This window comes from Anthonomus grandis, chromosome 13 (assembly GCF_022605725.1).
Source record: "Anthonomus grandis grandis chromosome 13, icAntGran1.3, whole genome shotgun sequence".
NCBI classification, from domain to species: Eukaryota; Metazoa; Arthropoda; class Insecta; order Coleoptera; family Curculionidae; genus Anthonomus; species Anthonomus grandis.
In genome coordinates, this window is record NC_065558.1 from 21,646,835 (window position 1) to 21,666,332 (window position 19,498).

A 19,498-nucleotide genomic window follows, 5' to 3' on the forward strand; every position below is an offset into this window, starting at 1 on the left:
TTGACTTCTTCGCATTGGCTATACCATAGTTCGTTGCAATAGTATTCACTAGGACTTATAATTAATTTTGATTCATTATTTGGCACAGGATAAATTAATTCTAAATTACATACATTTTGCTCAAATATGGGTATCTTAATTGCTAGAATGGCCATTTCATTTAAAATTAAAAGTCATACGTTGGAACGTGGCGGGTGCATTTTTAAGGCCGAAGGGCATTCTGAGGTATTCATAGTGGCCATTGTTGACGGTAAAGGCCGTTTTTTCAATAAAATCGGGATCCATTTCTATTTGATGGAATCCTTGGGCGAGATCTAGGGTCGTGAAGTACGTGCATTTTCCAAGATTATCTAAAATTTCATCTATTCGGGGAAGAGGCCATTTTTCTTCTATTGTCTCGTTGTTAAGGGATGTATAGTTAATCACCATCCTAAGTTTGTGAATGCCTGAAGCATCGGGCTTTTTCGGGACTATCCACACGGGTGCGGAATACGGAGATATTGAAGGACAAATTATTTTGTTCTCTAGTAATTTCTGAATTTGAGATTGTATTTCAATATTCATTAGAGGGGGATGTCGAAAGGATTTGACATATATAGGTCTGTCTGTTTTAGTTCGAATTTTATGTTTAGTTTGACTCGTAAAACTGAGGTCACATCCTTTGTGATACATTATGTCTTTGTATTCATGACATAAAGGTAAAATTTTTGATTTTTCGAGAGGGGTTAAGTGATCGAAACGTAAGATGTTTTCAGGGTTAAATTTTTCTAAAATTGGGTATGATGGGTCTAGTATATCAAATTGATCTTGGGGGATGACTTTCATCCTTTGATGAAAATTTACGTGGATGGTAGGCGTGGTGTTGGGAATAGTGCAAATGCCATTTTCAACTTTCACTAAATTGTCAGGAATAATATGATTTTTTATATCAAACGAGGGCAAAATAGCGACACCATTTTCGAAATTTACTGGTATTTTTAAAAAGTTATTGTTAAAGTTGTGTACCGGATGCAAGACGGGTTTATTGTAAGCTAAAGAGAAGGGTATATTATGTTTTCTAACTTAAGGGGTTTTGCTTTCAAAATCTAGCAAGGCTTTTAAGTTTTTAAGATCTTTTGATCCTATTAAGGCATCGAAATCGTTATGCCAATTCAATACTCACATTTTAAATTCGTTTTTTATACCTAGTTCTTCTAGCAAGGAAATTTTTAAATTTTTGGTTTCTTTATAAGTGTTCTTGCATGCGGTTACTTCGAAAGGTTCGATAAATATTTTGTTGGAATATTTGTTTGAAATTTTAGGAGATAGGATAGAGTCAGAGGCATCGGAGTCAATTAAAATTGTCAATTGCTTTTGTGGTAAATAAAAGTATGGGAGCTCAATTTGTTGTGCTACGTTATTTAAGCTGATGGTAAATCTGGGCCTGGTTTCGGAAAATTATCAATTTCGAAATTTTGTTTCGGGGGCCTAATGATTGGAAAAAGTTTGGTTGTCGAAAAGGCATTCTTTGTTGATACTGCCTAGAGGGTCCAGTTATGGAGATTGACATTGGAGTAGGGGGGTCTAATTTAGGTTTATTATGATTTTGGGGAGCGAAGACATTTTTTGGTTTTCCAAAAACTTAAAGCATTTGTCGGATAATGTCTTTGAACTGGTCTAGGTCGTATTCGTTCTGGTCTAGGGCTGACTGGGAAATTGTTGCTGGGGCAATGTCATGGGGGTTGATTCTGGGGTAGTAATCTTACGGGACTTTGAAAGCTATTTTGTTTTACATAGGAATTATGGTTATTATTATTAGTAAATTGGTTATTATGAACCTTAGACAGATTTAAAAAATTTACCTGTGATTCAATCATATTATAGTTAATTACATGCGTATATGCATCATCAAGTGTATTAGGGCGTTGTAACATTAACATCGTTTTTAATGTCTGAGGCGAATTGGCTGTCAGAATTAAAACCGAAGTTTTTTCTAGCATATTATAATGTAATATAAACAATTAATTGTGGTTTGAGGATATGTCTCCGGTTTTGTAAGAGGTGTTCCGCTTCTTCCTCCTTGGCTGTAGTAACTATATAATTGAGGCATTGGATCATTAACTGAAAACATTCTTATACTCTTTGATTTCTCCAAGGCGTTTGACACTATAAATCATCGACTCTTATTGACAAAGCTAAGATATTACGGTTTTGACGTCGACTGTCACTCATTCCATGGTATTTTCAAAGAGATCACAAAAAGTTTTTGTTAATGTTGCGTATTCATAGTTTAGTGCCATACTCCAATCAGGAGTACCTCAGGGCTCTATCCTCGGTCCTCTTTTCTTTATTATTTACACGTCTGAACTTATAAGCTCTCTTTATGTCGGAAAGTTACAAGGCTTTGCTGACGACACTCGGATGTACTATCACTTCTCTTTAAAATACTTTGTTACTTGCAACGAAACTAATAGTCATGAACTAAACAACCTAAAAATTCTCTCTGAAAAACACGGCCTTCAACTGAATCCATCAAATCCAAAACTTATACTGTTTGGCAAAAAAAATCAAAACAAATACAGTCAGTCAAAATGAAACTCGTACACCCCTTACATTTTATTTATTTGTTTACAAAAATATATTTTTTACTTAAAAAAAAAATAATATATACATTTTATATGATGGCATTTGAAAGACAAAATAAAAGTAAAAATATATTTTTCACAAAAAGAAGTTTTAAGAAAAATAAGAAAATTATATTTACATTCGATTTGGGCATTGATCGCACCAATTTTTCACAATATTTAGGTGATATTTCAGACCATTCTTCTTGAATCACTACTTTTAATTGCTCTTTGTTTGAAATTTTATGGTTTCTTATAGCAACTTTCAAATGTGACCATAAGTTTTCAATGACATTAATATCTGGACTTTGCGGTGGAGTTTCAAGTACTTTTGGACAGTTATGGAGCAACCAATTCTTTACTTTTTGTGCCTTATGCTTTGGATCATTATCCTGGTAGAATTTAATTTTTTTTTCAATTCGGAATTTTCGGGCGCTTGCCCTTACATGTTCTGATCCATTATACCCTCTATAAAATGTAGATTTCCAGGACCTGCAGCTGACATATACCCCCAGACCATGACTGAACCACCTCCGTGCTTTACTGTGGCTCGTAGATTTTGTTCTTTGAGAGATTCATTGGGCTTTCTCCACACCCGTTGTTGTCCATCTGATCCGAAAATACAAAATTTACTCTCATCTGTAAAAATTACGTCCTTCCAAAATAAAAAATTTTTGTCTCTGTGTTTTTCAGCAAAGCTTAACCTCTTGATTTTATTTACCTTACTGAACCAAGGTTTTCTTCGAGCCACTTTACTATGAATATAATTTTTTTTTAGAAAATTTCTGACTATTTGAGGATTAACTGTTTTTCGTAAATATTTCTCAATTTCTTTTGCCAACTTCGGTGTAGATATTTTTGGGTTTTCCGCAACTTTCCTGAGGATACAACGTTCGTCGTACGAATTAAATATTTTTCGAGGGCTTTTCCTTGTTTTATTTGATTGATTATTATTATGAGTGCGGCCTACAAATCATTTTGGAAATTTGTCGCAATGATTTTCCATCTTTCCAATGTTGTGTAATTAATTTGCGTTCTACAACGCTTGTTTGTTCACGCTGACGCCCCATATGGTAAAAGAAGGACAAAAAATTAATTAAACTCAATTACAATTACACAGGAGTGTTAAAAGTAACAGATGCTCTTAATACCAAGTGCTAACTATAAATAATATTAATGTTATTGTAAAGTAAATATGATGTACGGGTTTCATTTTGACCATAACATTTTCCTATCTCTTATACTTTTTTATGCTCAGCATGCATTCTTTGCATATTTTTGCTCAACAACTTTAACATTTTATGCTGACTGCAGATATATACAGGGTGTGCCAACAAGGTGTACGGCTGAAATAGCGCCTTAACTATACGAGGTAGAGCAAAAAGTTGTACATCAAAGTTGTAGGGTTGATAAAAACCTACGAACTAAAAATATTTTTATGTATACTGGGTATGTCACAAAAAAGTTACTATAAAATATGATTTTTTTAAATGGTACGCCCTGTATATTATGGTACTAAAATGTGAGGCAAAAAGAGTACTTTACTTTGGTATAACGTTTTTAAAATTTCCATGCGGCGTTGCAACGTAATTAATTTTTTTATGTTATTTATTGCCTTTTAGAGGGTTCGTTAAAAAAAATCATAATTAACTTAAAATTTATTTTGCGCCTATGAAACTTGTACCACAGTTAACCTAGGGTACCTCCTCTAGGCTGACTATGATAATAGTCAGATAATAAACTTGCTAAAATTAAATACGCAATATCTCAAATTTTTCAAATAGAACACCCTGTATATTTTTATCTAATTAAGTTTGTCCCTCAAATACCTTCATTTTTTATTTAATATATCCTATAGCTAAACCAACTACTTTTTGAGATATTTTAACTTTTCTGTAAAATACTATGCATAAAACGGGTATTCTTTAAGTTTTCATCAAGATTGCCTAAAAACATTGGTTTAAACGTCAAATGATAATTGTCAGATTATTAGTTTTATGACAGCAGTAGACAAGATCAATGTTTTTTCTTCAAAAACCATTTTAGAAATTATTATCAGTGTTAATCGATTTTGTTAATCGATCATTAGTTAATCGATTTTTAATTTTTATTGTTCATTTTCTAATCAATATGAAATTTCCTCGTGAGGAATTTGTTGATATGATATATGCCCTTGAAGCTGCTAAAAGAAATAGCCTTTTGGCATCTAGAATTTATGCGCAACTTTATCCTGAAAGGAGACATCCCCAAGCATAAGTGTTTCAAAAACTAAAAGAAAGATTTGAGAGAACAGGAAGTGTAATTTATGAAAAACATGAACGGGTGAAGCCAGTTACAAATGAGGAAAACAGTATGACAGTAGCTTTAAGTGTCGTTGAAGATCCTCATAAAAGCGTTAGGCAGCTTGCTAAAGAATTACCCTTTAGTGCAACATCAATATCTTGCATGCTTCGAAGCGAAAAATTCCATCCTTACCATATTCAATTGTTGCAGGAATTACTTCCGCAGGATTATGAAACAAGAATGGCTTTCTGTTAGTGGGCGCAAAATAAGATTCGTCAGCCTGAATTCTTAAATTTTGTGCTTTTTTCGGATAAAGCTACATTCCATAATAATGGCACTGTTAATAAACATAATTTTCATTATTACGACACCAGCAATCCATGGATAGGGAGAGGTGGGCCGGTCTCTTGGCCCGCAAGGTCCCCAGATTTGACCAAACTGGATTTTTTCTTGTGAGGATATGTGAAGGAAAAAGTCTAGCAAACAACTCCTAACACAAATGAAAATATGAAAAATAAAATTCGGGAGATTTTTCAAACAGTCACGCCAATTATGTTGGTAAAGGTTAATGACTCATTCTCAAAAAGGGTAAACGCTTGCGTACAAAATTTAGGAGGTCATATTGAACACAATTTATAATAATTGTAATTGATCTTTAAAATTTGAAATTAGTGTAACGATGTACATTTCGTGGGCGTACAAGCAAAACCGTATAAGTCCATAAAAGTGACTTGTGAGAAAAATGGAAAAAAAGATTTTAATTTGCCTGTAAAAGTTGTTTTTGAATATGTGATATTTTAAAGCTGTAGACATGATTTTTTAGCTTTTTTTTAATCATAATTTATCAGTAAAACACCTATATCATCTAAGTTTTTTTTTATTTTACGTTTTTTACATACAGGTTGGACTTACATTTTTTTTCTGATAAATTTATTTATTTTGTTGGACATAAGTGATTAATGGTAAATCATCGTCATCATCACTACTGTCTGATTCGACCAAGTGTTCTGGTGCATTTGTGGATGTTGGCAAAGAATTGTACCATCCATGGAATTCGGCCGGAATTATATTGTTATGGCACAGTTTTAGAAGATCCTCTTTCTTCTTTTCAGTGATTGGCAGTTGCTTGCTGTATAATGGTTTTAAGACCTTCGGAAAAGTTGGGGTTTTCCCCCTTCCAAAAACGTTAATATACTTATAAGGGTCAGAATGCATGTATTTAAATTCAATTATGCCTGGCTTGTCTTTTGAGTAACGTAATGATTTGATTAGTAACCAATTGACTGTGTTTCCTTCTGTATGTTTATTCTTATTTCGAAGTATTTTTACAGACAAGGCCTTTAGATCATAGAAGTCATTAAATTTTAATTCTTGGACATTGTATGGTTAACTTTTTTTGTTTTTATTTCTGTTTGATCTGGCGAGTCTAAAAATATTAAGCCAATCTTGAATTGTGTAAACTGGTACATATTTCTTTGCATGTTCAATTGAGCTATGCATGGAGTCCACCTCCATGTAGGAATGCCCACTTTCCACAAAATTATGTTAAATAACTTGAAGGTGCGTAACCTGCACTAAATAAAGCAGTAAAGCTGCAATATGTTGGTTGCGGTTCTGTCCTCCACATGTATCGGACCAGAGTGACACCCGATTTACATGCAGAGGCAGGTGTATTAAGTATTCAAACAAACAAGTGCCTATTTCTGAACTTCCTCGTTTTCCGTTAATCTCAGTCCAGCAATAACAGTTGGCATCATTTGGAGGGGCCGAGTTATAAATAGTAAGGTTAAAAACACATAGTTTTCTTGAGTAGTACATGGGGCTTACGTCGGAGCAGGGTATTTGAAGGACTGACTGCAAATCAAAAGTTGCTGAAATAAATGTCGGGTCGTTAAAAGCGCATATTTTGTCCTTTTCTTTGGCAGGGTAGCAATCCCTGTTACGACTTTCATGTCTTTCAAATTTTTCAATATCGGTCTGACTCTCATCACCTGTCTTATGTTTTTCACAAGTTTGACAAAGGTCTTTTTAAGGGTGAAAAAAGGATAAATTAAATTTGGAACCAAAATACCTTTTATACGTTATGAACGATACAGCTTCTTTTTTTTCTGTTTTACATTTTTCCTCATAAAGGTTGTACATCTTAGCTATTGATAATTTGCTGTCCAAGTATTCCTTTTTAGTTGACTTTCGGGAATAATGGGATGGTACGGTCGGAAAACTTTGAATGTGCCTTTCTACATCGGCAAGAAGTTCTGGCCTGGTTTTGTTCTTGGGTATCGATTTGCCACGTCTGTCTTCACCGACATAGACGCCAGAAGAGCCTTTATAACAAAATGCATTTTTTACAACATCAGCACTTATATCAAGAGTTTTAAAAAAAAATGCCTGACAAACTCTTAGTTTGTTTTTATCTTTTGTACAATAGTACTGTTTAGAATTACTTCTAGGAGCCTTATTTCCATTTCTCTGTCTTCTTCTCTCTGGAGAAGAGCTTGTGACATTTGCAAGAATAAAATCTTTTTGCCGTGTAAAATTATTCATTCTCCAATACGTTAAACACAAAGTTTGCCTTTCCTCTTCTAAAAATTTTGTCTGACATTTAAAACGACACTTTTTACAGTTAATGGCTTGAGGTTTCTTGGCTGGCCGCTGTTTGTTGTTAGTCACATAATCAAGTCCCTCGCTTCTTCTTTTTTTCGCCACAGCTCTTTTCCACTTTTTAGGTTGACTTTCTTTCCATCTTTTAAGCTGTGTGTCATTTCCAAGCTCTACAAAAAAATAGAAGTAAGGCAATTAAGGCATTTTCTAATTTTTCTGTGACAACTAAAAATCTTACCGTCATTTGAATCATCTGTTTCATTAAAGTCTGGATCTAGGATTGAGTCTATCTTCAATTAAGGCTAAATCGTCTTCATTGAAGGAATGCTGAGACACGTGATCAACAGATGGTCCTGATACATTTAAATTTCCCACCTCAGATCCTCTTTCAATTTCTATATTTTTATCTAAAATTTAGAAAAAAACTTAAGTCCGTTAAGCTACTAGTACCACAAACAGGAAGAAAAACTTAAGTCCATTTACCTACGAATACCACAAACAGAAAAAAACTGAAGTCCCTACACAGTTTAAAACTAGCGAATAAAAATCTAATAAAAATGAAACAGATAATAATTTGCTGTAACTGTAAAATGCATTTTAACTCTAAATATCCAAAATTTAAGAAGTTCTATCTACTTACCTTTCGGTGTAGCATCGCGCTGTTCCCCAACCCTTTCATAAAACCTGGACACGTTAGAGCCTATTATTCTATTATAACTAATAGAGTTTTCATCACTACTACTTCTCTGGTTTAGTGTATTATTACACGCCATAAACACAAGTTTTTTCCCTCTGGAAGACATACTGATCAACCGCCACAAACAACAAAATAATGTAAATTGCCGGCAAATAAAATAACACAAGTACGCGTAAATATTTACTTATATGGACTTACAGGTTTTTTCCTGTTTAAACTTGTCTTATGCTCCTAATAAAAATCGCTTAAGTGCACATAACTGATTTTTTTTGTTCAAAATTAAAATATTTTGGACTTAGGCAAATACATGTGGCCTATATCTTTTAAAGTATGGGGAAAATGGACTTAAATGATTGTTGACTTGATGAGAAATTATCGTGCGGAATTAGTGGTACGAAAAACTCGTCAAAAAGTTCGTCAAAAAGTGGACTTAAAGGGATTTGCTTGTACGAACACGATTTATGCAAAAATACGTAAATACCTACCTAGTATGTAATTTAATTTTGCTGTTTTCTTTAGCAGTTTAGGTGAATAATTGTGTTGGTTAATTTTTCAAGTATGTAATATTAATAATAATAATTGTAGGAAAAGTAATAATTCTAACTCTTCAATAATTTTTTCTAAGCAATCTTGATCAAAACTTAAAGAATACCCGTTTTATGCATAGTATTTTACAGAAAAGTTAAAATATCTCAAAAAGTACTTGGTTTAGCTATAGGATATATTAATTAAAAAATGAAGGTATTTGAGGGACAAACTTAATTAGATAAAAATATACAGGGTGTTCCATTTGAAAAGTTTGTGATATTGTGTATTTAATTTCAACAAGTTTGAAAGTTCTTTAAAAACACCCTGTATTAAAAAATTACAAATTATCATAGTGAGCCTAGAGGAGGTACCCTAGACTAACTGTGGTACAAGTTTCATAGGCGCAAAATAAATTTTAAGTTAATTATGATTTTTTAAACGAACTCTCTAAAAGGCAAAAAATAACATAAAAAAATTAATTACGTTGCAACGCCGCACGGAAATTTTAAAAACGTTATACCAAAGTAAAGTACTCTTTTTGCCTCACATTTTAGTACTATAATATACAGGGCGTACCATTTAAAAAAAAATCATATTTTATAGTAATTTTTTTGTGACATACCCGGTATACATAAAAATATTTTTAGTTCGTAGGTTTTTGTCAACCCTATAGCTTTGCTGTAGAACTTTTTGCTCTACCTCGTATAGTTAAGGCGCTATCTTAGCCGTACACCTTGTTGGCACACCCTGTATAGTTGCAAATATTTTGCACGTTATTTGTACAGAATGTAAAAGAAACCTTAGGTGTACGAGTTTCATTTTGACTGACTGTATTGAAAACATAACATTAAATTCAAAATAGATAACCAGTTATTACCATTTTGTAATTCTGCTTGTAATTTGGTTGTTATACTTGATTGTCTGTTTAACTTTTCCCATCATGTTCGGCAACTTCTACAAAGATCGAATATATTGCTTAAACGATTATATTCCAACAGAAACTTTTTAAGTAACAAGTTAAGGGCTATGTGAAACTCTTGTACTTTCCCACTTTAATTATGCTGCTTTTTTATGGCCCTTGTCTTCGTCAAGCGGAACAATATCGTATTCAAAAGGTACAGAATTCATGTATTCGTCTAATTTTTAATTTAAGAAAATCAGATCACGTATCACATAAAATGAATGAGTTCAACTGGTTAAATATGTCTAACCGTAGAACTCAACATTTGGGTGTTTTTATGCATAGTTTAATTACTAATTCAAAATTCATATCTAAATTTAAAAAAAATAAATTTAAAACCAATTTAAATGTCCATGATATAAATACCAGAAATGAATTTCAATATATTATTTCTTGACATAATACAAGAACCTCCAAAAAGTCATTTACTTATAATGCGATGAAAACATGTAATTCCTTGCCAAATAATGGTTTACTACTTTATAACTTAACTAAGTTTAAGTCAATATTTGTTAAGAGAACAGTTGAGCTCTTATTTTTTTAACTCACTTGTATGGTGTGCTCCAAAGGGAACATGATGATGGTTGCATATGATTGCATACAATGATATTTGTTTGTATGCAGTCTCGTTTTGGTGCAGGTTGTGAGTTTTATTTCTCTCCCGTGTTGGGTATAAACAAGCGTATAATAATTTTTTCTTTATAATATGTCATCTTAACATTATTTTTCTTAGTATTATTATATATGATTACCGAAATTTAATAATTAGGGTTATGTTTGAGTAGCGTTAGGCTATATTTCGCCTTTTTTTTTCTTTTTTTATTTGTAATATTTGTCTATACTGTTTTTTTTTTTGAATAAAAGACGAATATTATTGTTATTATTATTAATATTATTTTATATTCAAACGCGTTAAGCGGAAAACGAGAAATTACAAACCGATTTTTGCTTGATCTCAGAAAAAGTGAACTCTCTTGAACAATCTTGTAGATCTAATAATATAGAGGTGCTACAGAAGTAAAAAATTAAAACCTTTTTACAGTTGTACAAAATATAAGCCGTTCTACTAACTTTCAATTTATAGTAATTGCTTTAAAGAAATAGTCAAATGCTACAGTGGTTCCAGAATTCCCAAGTGATGCGAAGGATTTATAGATATTTTTAAAAGTTGAAATGAAGCTTGTCTACATAATATGTTGTGTTTATAATCCTCTTAGTAATAAGATGCCTATTCATGTCTTACCTCAAAGCTATCCTGGATAAACGATAAAATCAGGGATAAAGTTAATATTATATGTGGTGACATGAACTGCTCTTTAATTATTTCGACAGAAAATAATGGGAATTTGCTGCCGACAACTGTAAGTGCAGAACACTTAAATCGAAATTTAACGAAAAAAAAATCTTTTTAGTTCAGTTTTAACCTGCGACTATGATATTATTGCTATAACCGAGACGTGGCTAAACGATAGCATTTCCGATTCAGAACTTTTCTTACAGGTATACTCTGTGTACAGATGCGATATAAAATGCGTAGAAAGATGCGACAATCGTGGAGGGGGTGTAATGCTTGGTATTATGCAGAACTTTGCGATCTCTAATTTAAAATTATTGCTTCCTCAATTGATTTGTCATATAGTTTATATAATAGGAATAAAAATAGTGACTGACACCAGCTGCCTATATACTATTCTCATATTATACACATCGTGGTTTCGTTCGTTACTTATAGGAAACCGCATAGAGGCGAAATTTTGCAACGTCGCGCGTGTACGAGTGCCTGCGACAGAGCACCGCCCCAGCCGGCCCCAGGACGGGATTAGCATAGAGTAATTAAAAGTATAAGAGGGTTCAATCCCATAGTAACAAGTAGGCATCATCTTTACCCTAAACTCGATTGCAGCATCACGGATGCGGTCTAACCGAACTCAAATAATTGACATTTGTCACAGTCGGTAAAATAGTCTACTGTAATACCGATCCGTCATAGAAATGAAAGGCCTGCTATTCAAAATTTTAGAATGGCGCGAAATTTTAAATTATTGACCCATTAAATCAATTTTTAACAGCGTAAAGGCTGTAAATCTCGACCACAAACTCTAAAAAATTATGAAATAGTGCAAGTGTATAGTTCAGTTCAGAGATCTATTAGAATCTTTGATGTACCGCAAATAGTCCGTGTGCCGATGTTGCTTGTATTGTCACATGACATGCATCTTTAAACCGCAAAATTTTATGTGGAAAGAGTCATAAAGTATTATTCTAAGCGATATTTAATCATTTCATTAAATAAATAAATGTTTTAACCATTTTTTTAAGAATTTATATATTTGATTCGTAAAATGTGACTGCATGTGCCCACGTACTATTTTGTTAAACGTCTGACCTTAGTCACAGCACCGAACATAAACTAGAATAGAAGGATCACTCTAAGCGCCGCCCAAAATGTTGCCTTTCTCACTCGCTTTCTGATGCTACTCTTTTTTGCTGCCCGGTGGCGACTGCGTTATACAGGGGCGTCTTCAATATTAGAACTATAATAGCGTTGTGCGGAAATTTTGTACTTTAAAAAAGCCGGCGATATGTTGCGTAGATGGCTGCAGGAGTAAAAGGGGATATACATTTTTTTTTTAATAAAAATGGATTTGTTTACAGAAAAAAATACACGCTTTTCTTCAGTATTTCTTAAATATCTCGGAAAATTGAGATCCTACAAAAAAATTCAAAAAGTGTCTGCGATTTAGAGTACATATTTTTTTTAAATCGTGATTTTAATCTAAAAAAATGCAAAATTGTTGGTAATATTCTGTTATTAGTGGTGGTTTTTAATAGTGAAAGCTATCCGATTTATTATTAGTTGCATTGCAATCATTTGAATGATATAAATTTTAGCCACTTATACCGTCTAACCATACTTAAAACTGCATTTTTTTCGTCATTAAGGGTGGTTTTTAAGGGTTTAAGTTTCAAAATATTGATGTGTACTATAATCCCCAATGTAAAACTATATTTATTTTGCATATTTATATGAATTCTAGGTTGTAAAACACCTATTTTCCTTTTATTAGAATTTTAGTGGTTTTTTCTTTCATCCCCTATTTAAAAAGCAAATAATTAGGCATTTAATAAGTTTTTTTTATTTAACCGCCTTTTTGTATTTCACTGTTACCGAGTTCCATATGCTGAGTGTTGTTATCACATTATTATGTAAATTTTATTAAATATTTAAAAAATGGGTATATTAACGAAGTTATTACTAATTAAGTGTATGTAATATTAGGTAGGTAGTTTTTTGGTCAGTTAAGAAAAGAGCATGAAAGGAACGTAAAGCTAAGATTTAATTGTGTACATTCTAATAAACTTAATTTTAAAGCTATCTACCAAGTGTTTTTCTTACAGTTATTTGTTCAAAAGAAATACTTAATAATATTCTTTCAATTTCATTTTAACAATAATACAAAGTGCCTTTAATTTCAAAAAATTCCATATATTACACGCTGCCCGCCGCGATGTACGACAATATTCCTTATTAAAAATGTTTCAAACACCCCCCGTATCGTAAAGGATTGCCGTCGAAACTAAATAATGATTTACGACCGCGTAAAAAAAGTCGGCACTGTTTAGAAGTCCCTACTTCAAACGGCCGCAAGAGAGTGAACCTACACTAGCGTCTGCGGAACCACCGTTCCTTGTGCCGCCGGCGCTCACTCTCGCGGCAGAGCATAGTCAATGTTGCCGTTTTCATCAAAGATATCATATTTTATGATTAAAACGCGTTCTGGGTGAGCCGTTATGCATGCATGTGCTCGTTCGCAGTCTCGCAGGCTCAATGTTTAACAATTTTGTATTTACTTGTTTATTTTGATATAAACAAATATCATTAGCTAAGTGATTGGTTTACATGTATATCCATTTACATTATGCATGTATTGTGTTATTTCCAGCCACATTTGAAGATGTTCTAAATATAAGGATAAGGTCGAAACGTCGGCATTTTTTTTGTAAGAAATTGGTTTCATTTCCTTATTGGGTCCTACTTCTGGTAACTCTTCGCTACAAAATAAGTATGAAGAAATAAGTTTATCTTTTTCTTTGTTTTTTAATAATAAAATTTAGTTACCTATACTATGGTTTTATTTTGGATTGGTGCCTTTATTCCTTCTATTGATGGTGTTTAAATCATTAGAAAATTATTTTCTTTCTAATTTGAAATATTTTTGAAATAATTGCTAATTTAAACATATTTCTCAAAAGCGATATTTTAAAAATTCCAAATCCTACATTATTACTATTTTAATGCGTTAATGCTCTTCAGTCTGTAATATGCAGCTAAATCTATTATCTATTTGCAGATCAACAATAAACAAATCGCATTTTCTTATCTTACGTTTTTTACGCATATAAAAAAATACTTAGGTATTTATTGAATAAAATATCAAAATGTTTATGAATCCTAAAAATTAGCAATTCAAAGGTTAATGGTTACATTCAGAAAAGTGCAATATGTTTTTACCATTTTTAGAATCCTGCACAGTTTCCTAGTCATAGCAAGCACAATTTTCAACACATTTATCTCATGAATGGTTGAATAAAATAATGGCATGTGATTTTATTACATTATGAGTTCATTGAAATCGTAGTAGGTACCTTTATCAATTCTTAACTCATTTTAGGGGTCTATTTAATATTAGTGCAATCAAAAGTAAACGTTTTTTAAAGAAAATTTAAAGAGGAGAGGCATTGTATAGTATTTTTATTTTTTAAAGGAAAAAAATGCGGAAAAATTAAGTTTTTTGCGTGAAAACGAAAAAAAGTAATAAATAAAGTTAATATTCCCGGTACGCGGCTCAAAAGACACTAACCCAACCGATGGGAGGCACCAATCCACGGTCGATATCCGTTTTGAGATCCAACTTTAAAATCAAGTCTCACTCCAACCCAGGCGCGCCCTTTCGAATTTTGTTCATTCAAACCCGTTAGAATGAACAAAACATTTTTGCGCTTCGCTTGTCACTAATGTCACTATAATCAATAGAAAGTCCCAACACACTGACATTATTACTACGCGTCGAAAAATAGTTCCAGATTAAAATCATTAATATTATAATAAAAAATTAAAATTCCTCATTTTTTCTTTTTGGAATTGACTTAAATTAAGTTATTCTCATCGTATTAATTAATTTTGTAATGTAATTCCGATTGCACTAATGTTAAATGTCACCCATTTTAGTATATAGGAAAGGACAACTATTTAACATTAATAACCAAAGCTGAAAAATCCATATAAATTAGGTATAGGTATTTAAATAGGTACATAATGTCCTATTACTGTACCCTGTACGTAGTGATACAACCTTTAAAAAAATAATTAATAAAAGAATCCTCCATTTAACACAAAGCTATTTTATTTGTAACCAACTACCACCTTAAAAAATATCTCTCAGAACTGCCGGCGCGCAACATATGCAGCCGGTATTTTAATATGAATAGCGGCAACGTAGCACCACACATCTGACCGCAGAGGCACAGTGATTTCCAGGCGGCAGACGCTAGTGAACCTACTGTCTTGTTCTTTATACTGTGGTCACAGCCACTCAAGCGTGAAAAGTTGCACAGGTCCGGCCTTAAAATTTATTTGTATTTAAAACTTTATTATTCGGTATTTTTGGGTTTAGTTTTATTAAGTTAGAAATTCAGGATAGTTGATAGCTAGATAATATTTAATTTAAATATAAGATTTAAGTACGTTAAATGAGTTTAACCAAAAATTTTAATTTCATAAGTTTAGTTTTTAGCGCCATCAGTTCCTTATAACAAGTCAAGTCTCTTTGCTTTGCAATATGTCAAGTTGGAATAATGTATTGACTACTGTTAACCCACTGCATAGCTTTCATCAAATAGTATTAAACAATTTTAACACTGCTTTTCCTGTTGTCAATATTAAGAAACGAAATAGAAAACTAAGTAAGTTACTACGTAACTAAAGTTATTGCCTACTTTAGCCAAGATAGTGGAACGGCTCGTTAAGGTGAGAATGGTTTCATTTTCAAATAGATTTGGCCTATTGAGTCTTCAGCAGTTTGGCTTTCGTGAGTCTGTGAGCACAAATGATGTTATCTTTCTAGAGCACCTGTACAACCGACTGAATGTTGGTGAAGTTGCAGCAGCGGTATTCTGTGACTTGTCCAAGGCATTTGACTGCATGAGTCACAGAGTGCTGCTGAAATGAAACTGGAACTCTATGGTTTCAGGGAAACTGCCCTTGAGTGGTTTCGTTCCTACTTATCAAATCGTGTCCAGGCTGTCAACTTTAATGGTGGTATGTCTAAGGAACTTAATATAAATGTGGGTGTTCCGCAAGGATCAGTACTTGGTCTTTTAATTTTTCTCATTTATGTGAACGATCTGCCACAACTGCAGGTAACTGGCAAATTTACATTGTTTGCCGATGATACCACCATCCTCTGGCACGACTCTGATGTTTCTCAAATGGAGGCCAATATACGTGCAGATTTGTTAAAAATAAAAGACTGGTGTGATGCAAATTTTTTGACATTTAATGTTTCCAAAACAAATATTCTTAAATGTAATACAAATGGTATATGTTTAAATAATGAAGCCATCAACATGCCACCGTTCAGTAAGTTTTTGGGTCTTTCCATAGACAAGTTCCTTAAATTTGAAGACCATATTGTGAATGTATGTAGAAAAGTCTCATCAGGCTGCTACGCCCTAAGGGTTATTGCCACCAGTCTTAATTTCTCCATAGCCAGATCTGCATACTTCGCGATTATCGAGTCGCACCTTCGATATGGAATTTGCTTTTGGGGTTCATGTTCAAATTCACTTTTTAGTTCAGTGTTTGTACTCCAAAAAGGGGCCATTAGATATCTATGTGGGACCAAGCCTCGTGATTCATGTCGCCCGCTTTTTGTAAGTCATAATATTTTAACCCTGTGTTGTATTTTTATTTTGGAAACAGTTTGCTTAGTTTTTAGAAAATATAAACAGGAACTTCACTTAGGAAGCCACTATAATACGCGACAAAACTATTTGTTGAGGCTACCCATTCCTCATTTTGAACTTGTCTGTAGCTCTATCATATATGGAGGTAGAAAGCTGTTTAATAAACTTCCACTAGAAATAAGACAACTTAAGACTGAAAAAAGCCTACGTACAAGGAAGAAAATATTTCTTGCTAGTAAAGCGTACTAAACTATGTAGCATCTAAACTATGATGAATTTTTAATGATTAGCATTTAAGTATTTTTCAAAGTTTTACTATATAATTTTTTTATTTTAAATTAGTTTCTCGTTTTTATTCCTTTAATGTACAGTCTATTGGCTTTGTCTACAACTTCTATGTTTATATTGACCATAAAGCATTTTTGAGTTTAATGAGAGAGTAGGTGACAAATTACTTAGGCCCATTTATTCTGTGGATTAAGGCATTAAATAGTTCCTTTTTGACACAAAAGTGTAAAATGTTTTGGTTTGTCTTCAAATTTTATATATTTCCTTTTTTTGGGAATTGAGATTTATTTTTACATGGTGGTGATTATTAATGGGGATTGTGGCTGCCATATTCAATGTCCTTTATTATAGTTTTTTTTAATTAATACATATTATGATATATTATTATAATAATATACTCATGAAAACCCCCCATCTCTATATTTAGTACCAACTTCTTTTGATAAAAAGTAATTATGTAGTCAGAAAATTGGAAGTATATTTTTTTAAATAAATTTTTACATTAAAAATTATCTGGCTGTCTATACTTTATGCCTTTAAAAGACACAAGTTTTACTTATAAAAAAAAACACACCTTACATCCCTAACATATTTATTAATGTTTGCCTCGTATTTAGTTATTATGCATATTAGGAGAGATTATATAAAAATTAACAAAAATAAATGCTTATACTAAAAACTAAAAATCTTATACAAAACACTACATTTTAGGTATACTGGATCCTAAAACTACAGTGAGGATACTAAATACTTTTATAAATTTAACCACTCTTTTGAATCCGGCCCAAAAAGTTAATACAAATTTTCTAAATTCTGTTTTTTTGCCATTGTTCTTTAGCAGTTTCTTCCATTAAGGAAGGAAACAGTTTCTCTGTTGCCGCCATGGATTCCAACTTCATCTCGCACATCAGCATATGGATTCTAAAGCATTACATTATATATACTTTATTGTGTCGCTGAAGGACAAACAGGGGCAGTAAGCTGAAAAAAACAAAACTTTAAACTTGTTTAATTAATAAAAATAGGATTTTCTTACTATGGCAAAAAAGGGCCTTTTTTCCAGAGAATGGAGGAAGAAGCAGTCTTCATTGTGTTGCTGAAGGACAACAGGGGCAGTAAGCTGTAAAAAACAAAATTTGAAACTTGTTTTATTAATAAAAATATGGTTTTCTTACTATGGCAAAAAAGAGACTTTTTTCCCAGAGAATGGAAATCATACATCAATCATAAATGTATCATATCATGTTTCGGCTAAATAATATATGGATCTTTCTTCCTCCCAAATTTTTTTAATTTTCCTCAAATATTCTATACACCACCTGACAATTCCATTACAGCAGCTCTTTTGTTAACCATCTTAAGCTTAAATCCAAGTTTTATCAGGTATCTCCGCAAGGTTGAGACTGAGAAATGTTTGTCCCTTGCCGATAAGGTGTCTATATGGTCAGAACCTCATTGTTTTTGTATTTAGAATACACACCTTTCCTTAGCAATTTGGCAATATCCATGTCAAGTCCCTTTGATTGTCCTGCATCTTTCCTTTTTATTCTGTGTTTAATCCTTTTTTTTACAGGCATATTGTACTATAGGGAACCCCTGTTAAAAACGCTATTTTTTGCAAAGCACTACAATCATTTGTGAACTGAGTATCATTCCTTAGATTGTTATAGATATTTAGATAAATTTGTTCTTTTAAAACTGCTTGATTTCCTCTGTAGCTTCTACTTCCCTTGCTTCTTTTTGCTTCCTCAATACTAGAAAATGAACTATCAGAACTATGTAAGTCTAAATCACTGCCCAGATCACTCTTATTGTTTTTATCACAAATGTTATTGTCTTTCTTGTACACCCACGGCCTCCATAAGCCCGCACAAATACTTTCCTCTTCATTTGCCAAATTTTCCTGCCTATTTTTCCAGGGTCGAAACATTTTAAGGTCTTTAGGTATAATACCAAAACAAATCCACAAACACAAATAAAAAAACACTGTTCCTCACAGTAAAAACTGCAAAAAATTTACAGGAATACAGGCCAAATTCTAAATTCTTTACTTTCATAAACGTGTAAAAAGCATAACCGGCAAAACACATCAAATAATGACCTCACATGGCCCCCCTCCCAACTATTAAAGGTGATAGACCCATCCAACAAGTATTTTAAAGGCGATAGACCCATCCGTAAAGATCTCTTTAAAAACACGACGAAAATAATACAAAAACAGTCCAAAAATTTATTTGGGTACGGCCCCGTAATTCTTAAATTCAGTGGGATAGAGAGAGATACACAATCACTTGCACAGCCTAAAGTAGGAATTGTCAGAACGCAGGTGTTTTATCTTTGTTTAATAGACTGGCTAAAAAGAGGTGACAAGTCTGTGAGTGCTGGAAGTGTTTAAAATATTTTGTAAGATGCTTGGATTTTAGTCCGCGGTCAATTTTTTGATATTATTTTCTTGTGATATTATTTTCTTTCTAAAAATTGACATTTTCGAAAGAAAAATAAAAAATAGTATAAAACATGGGGTTTTACGTATATTTAAAATGATTTCATAGATAGACAATATAAAATTTT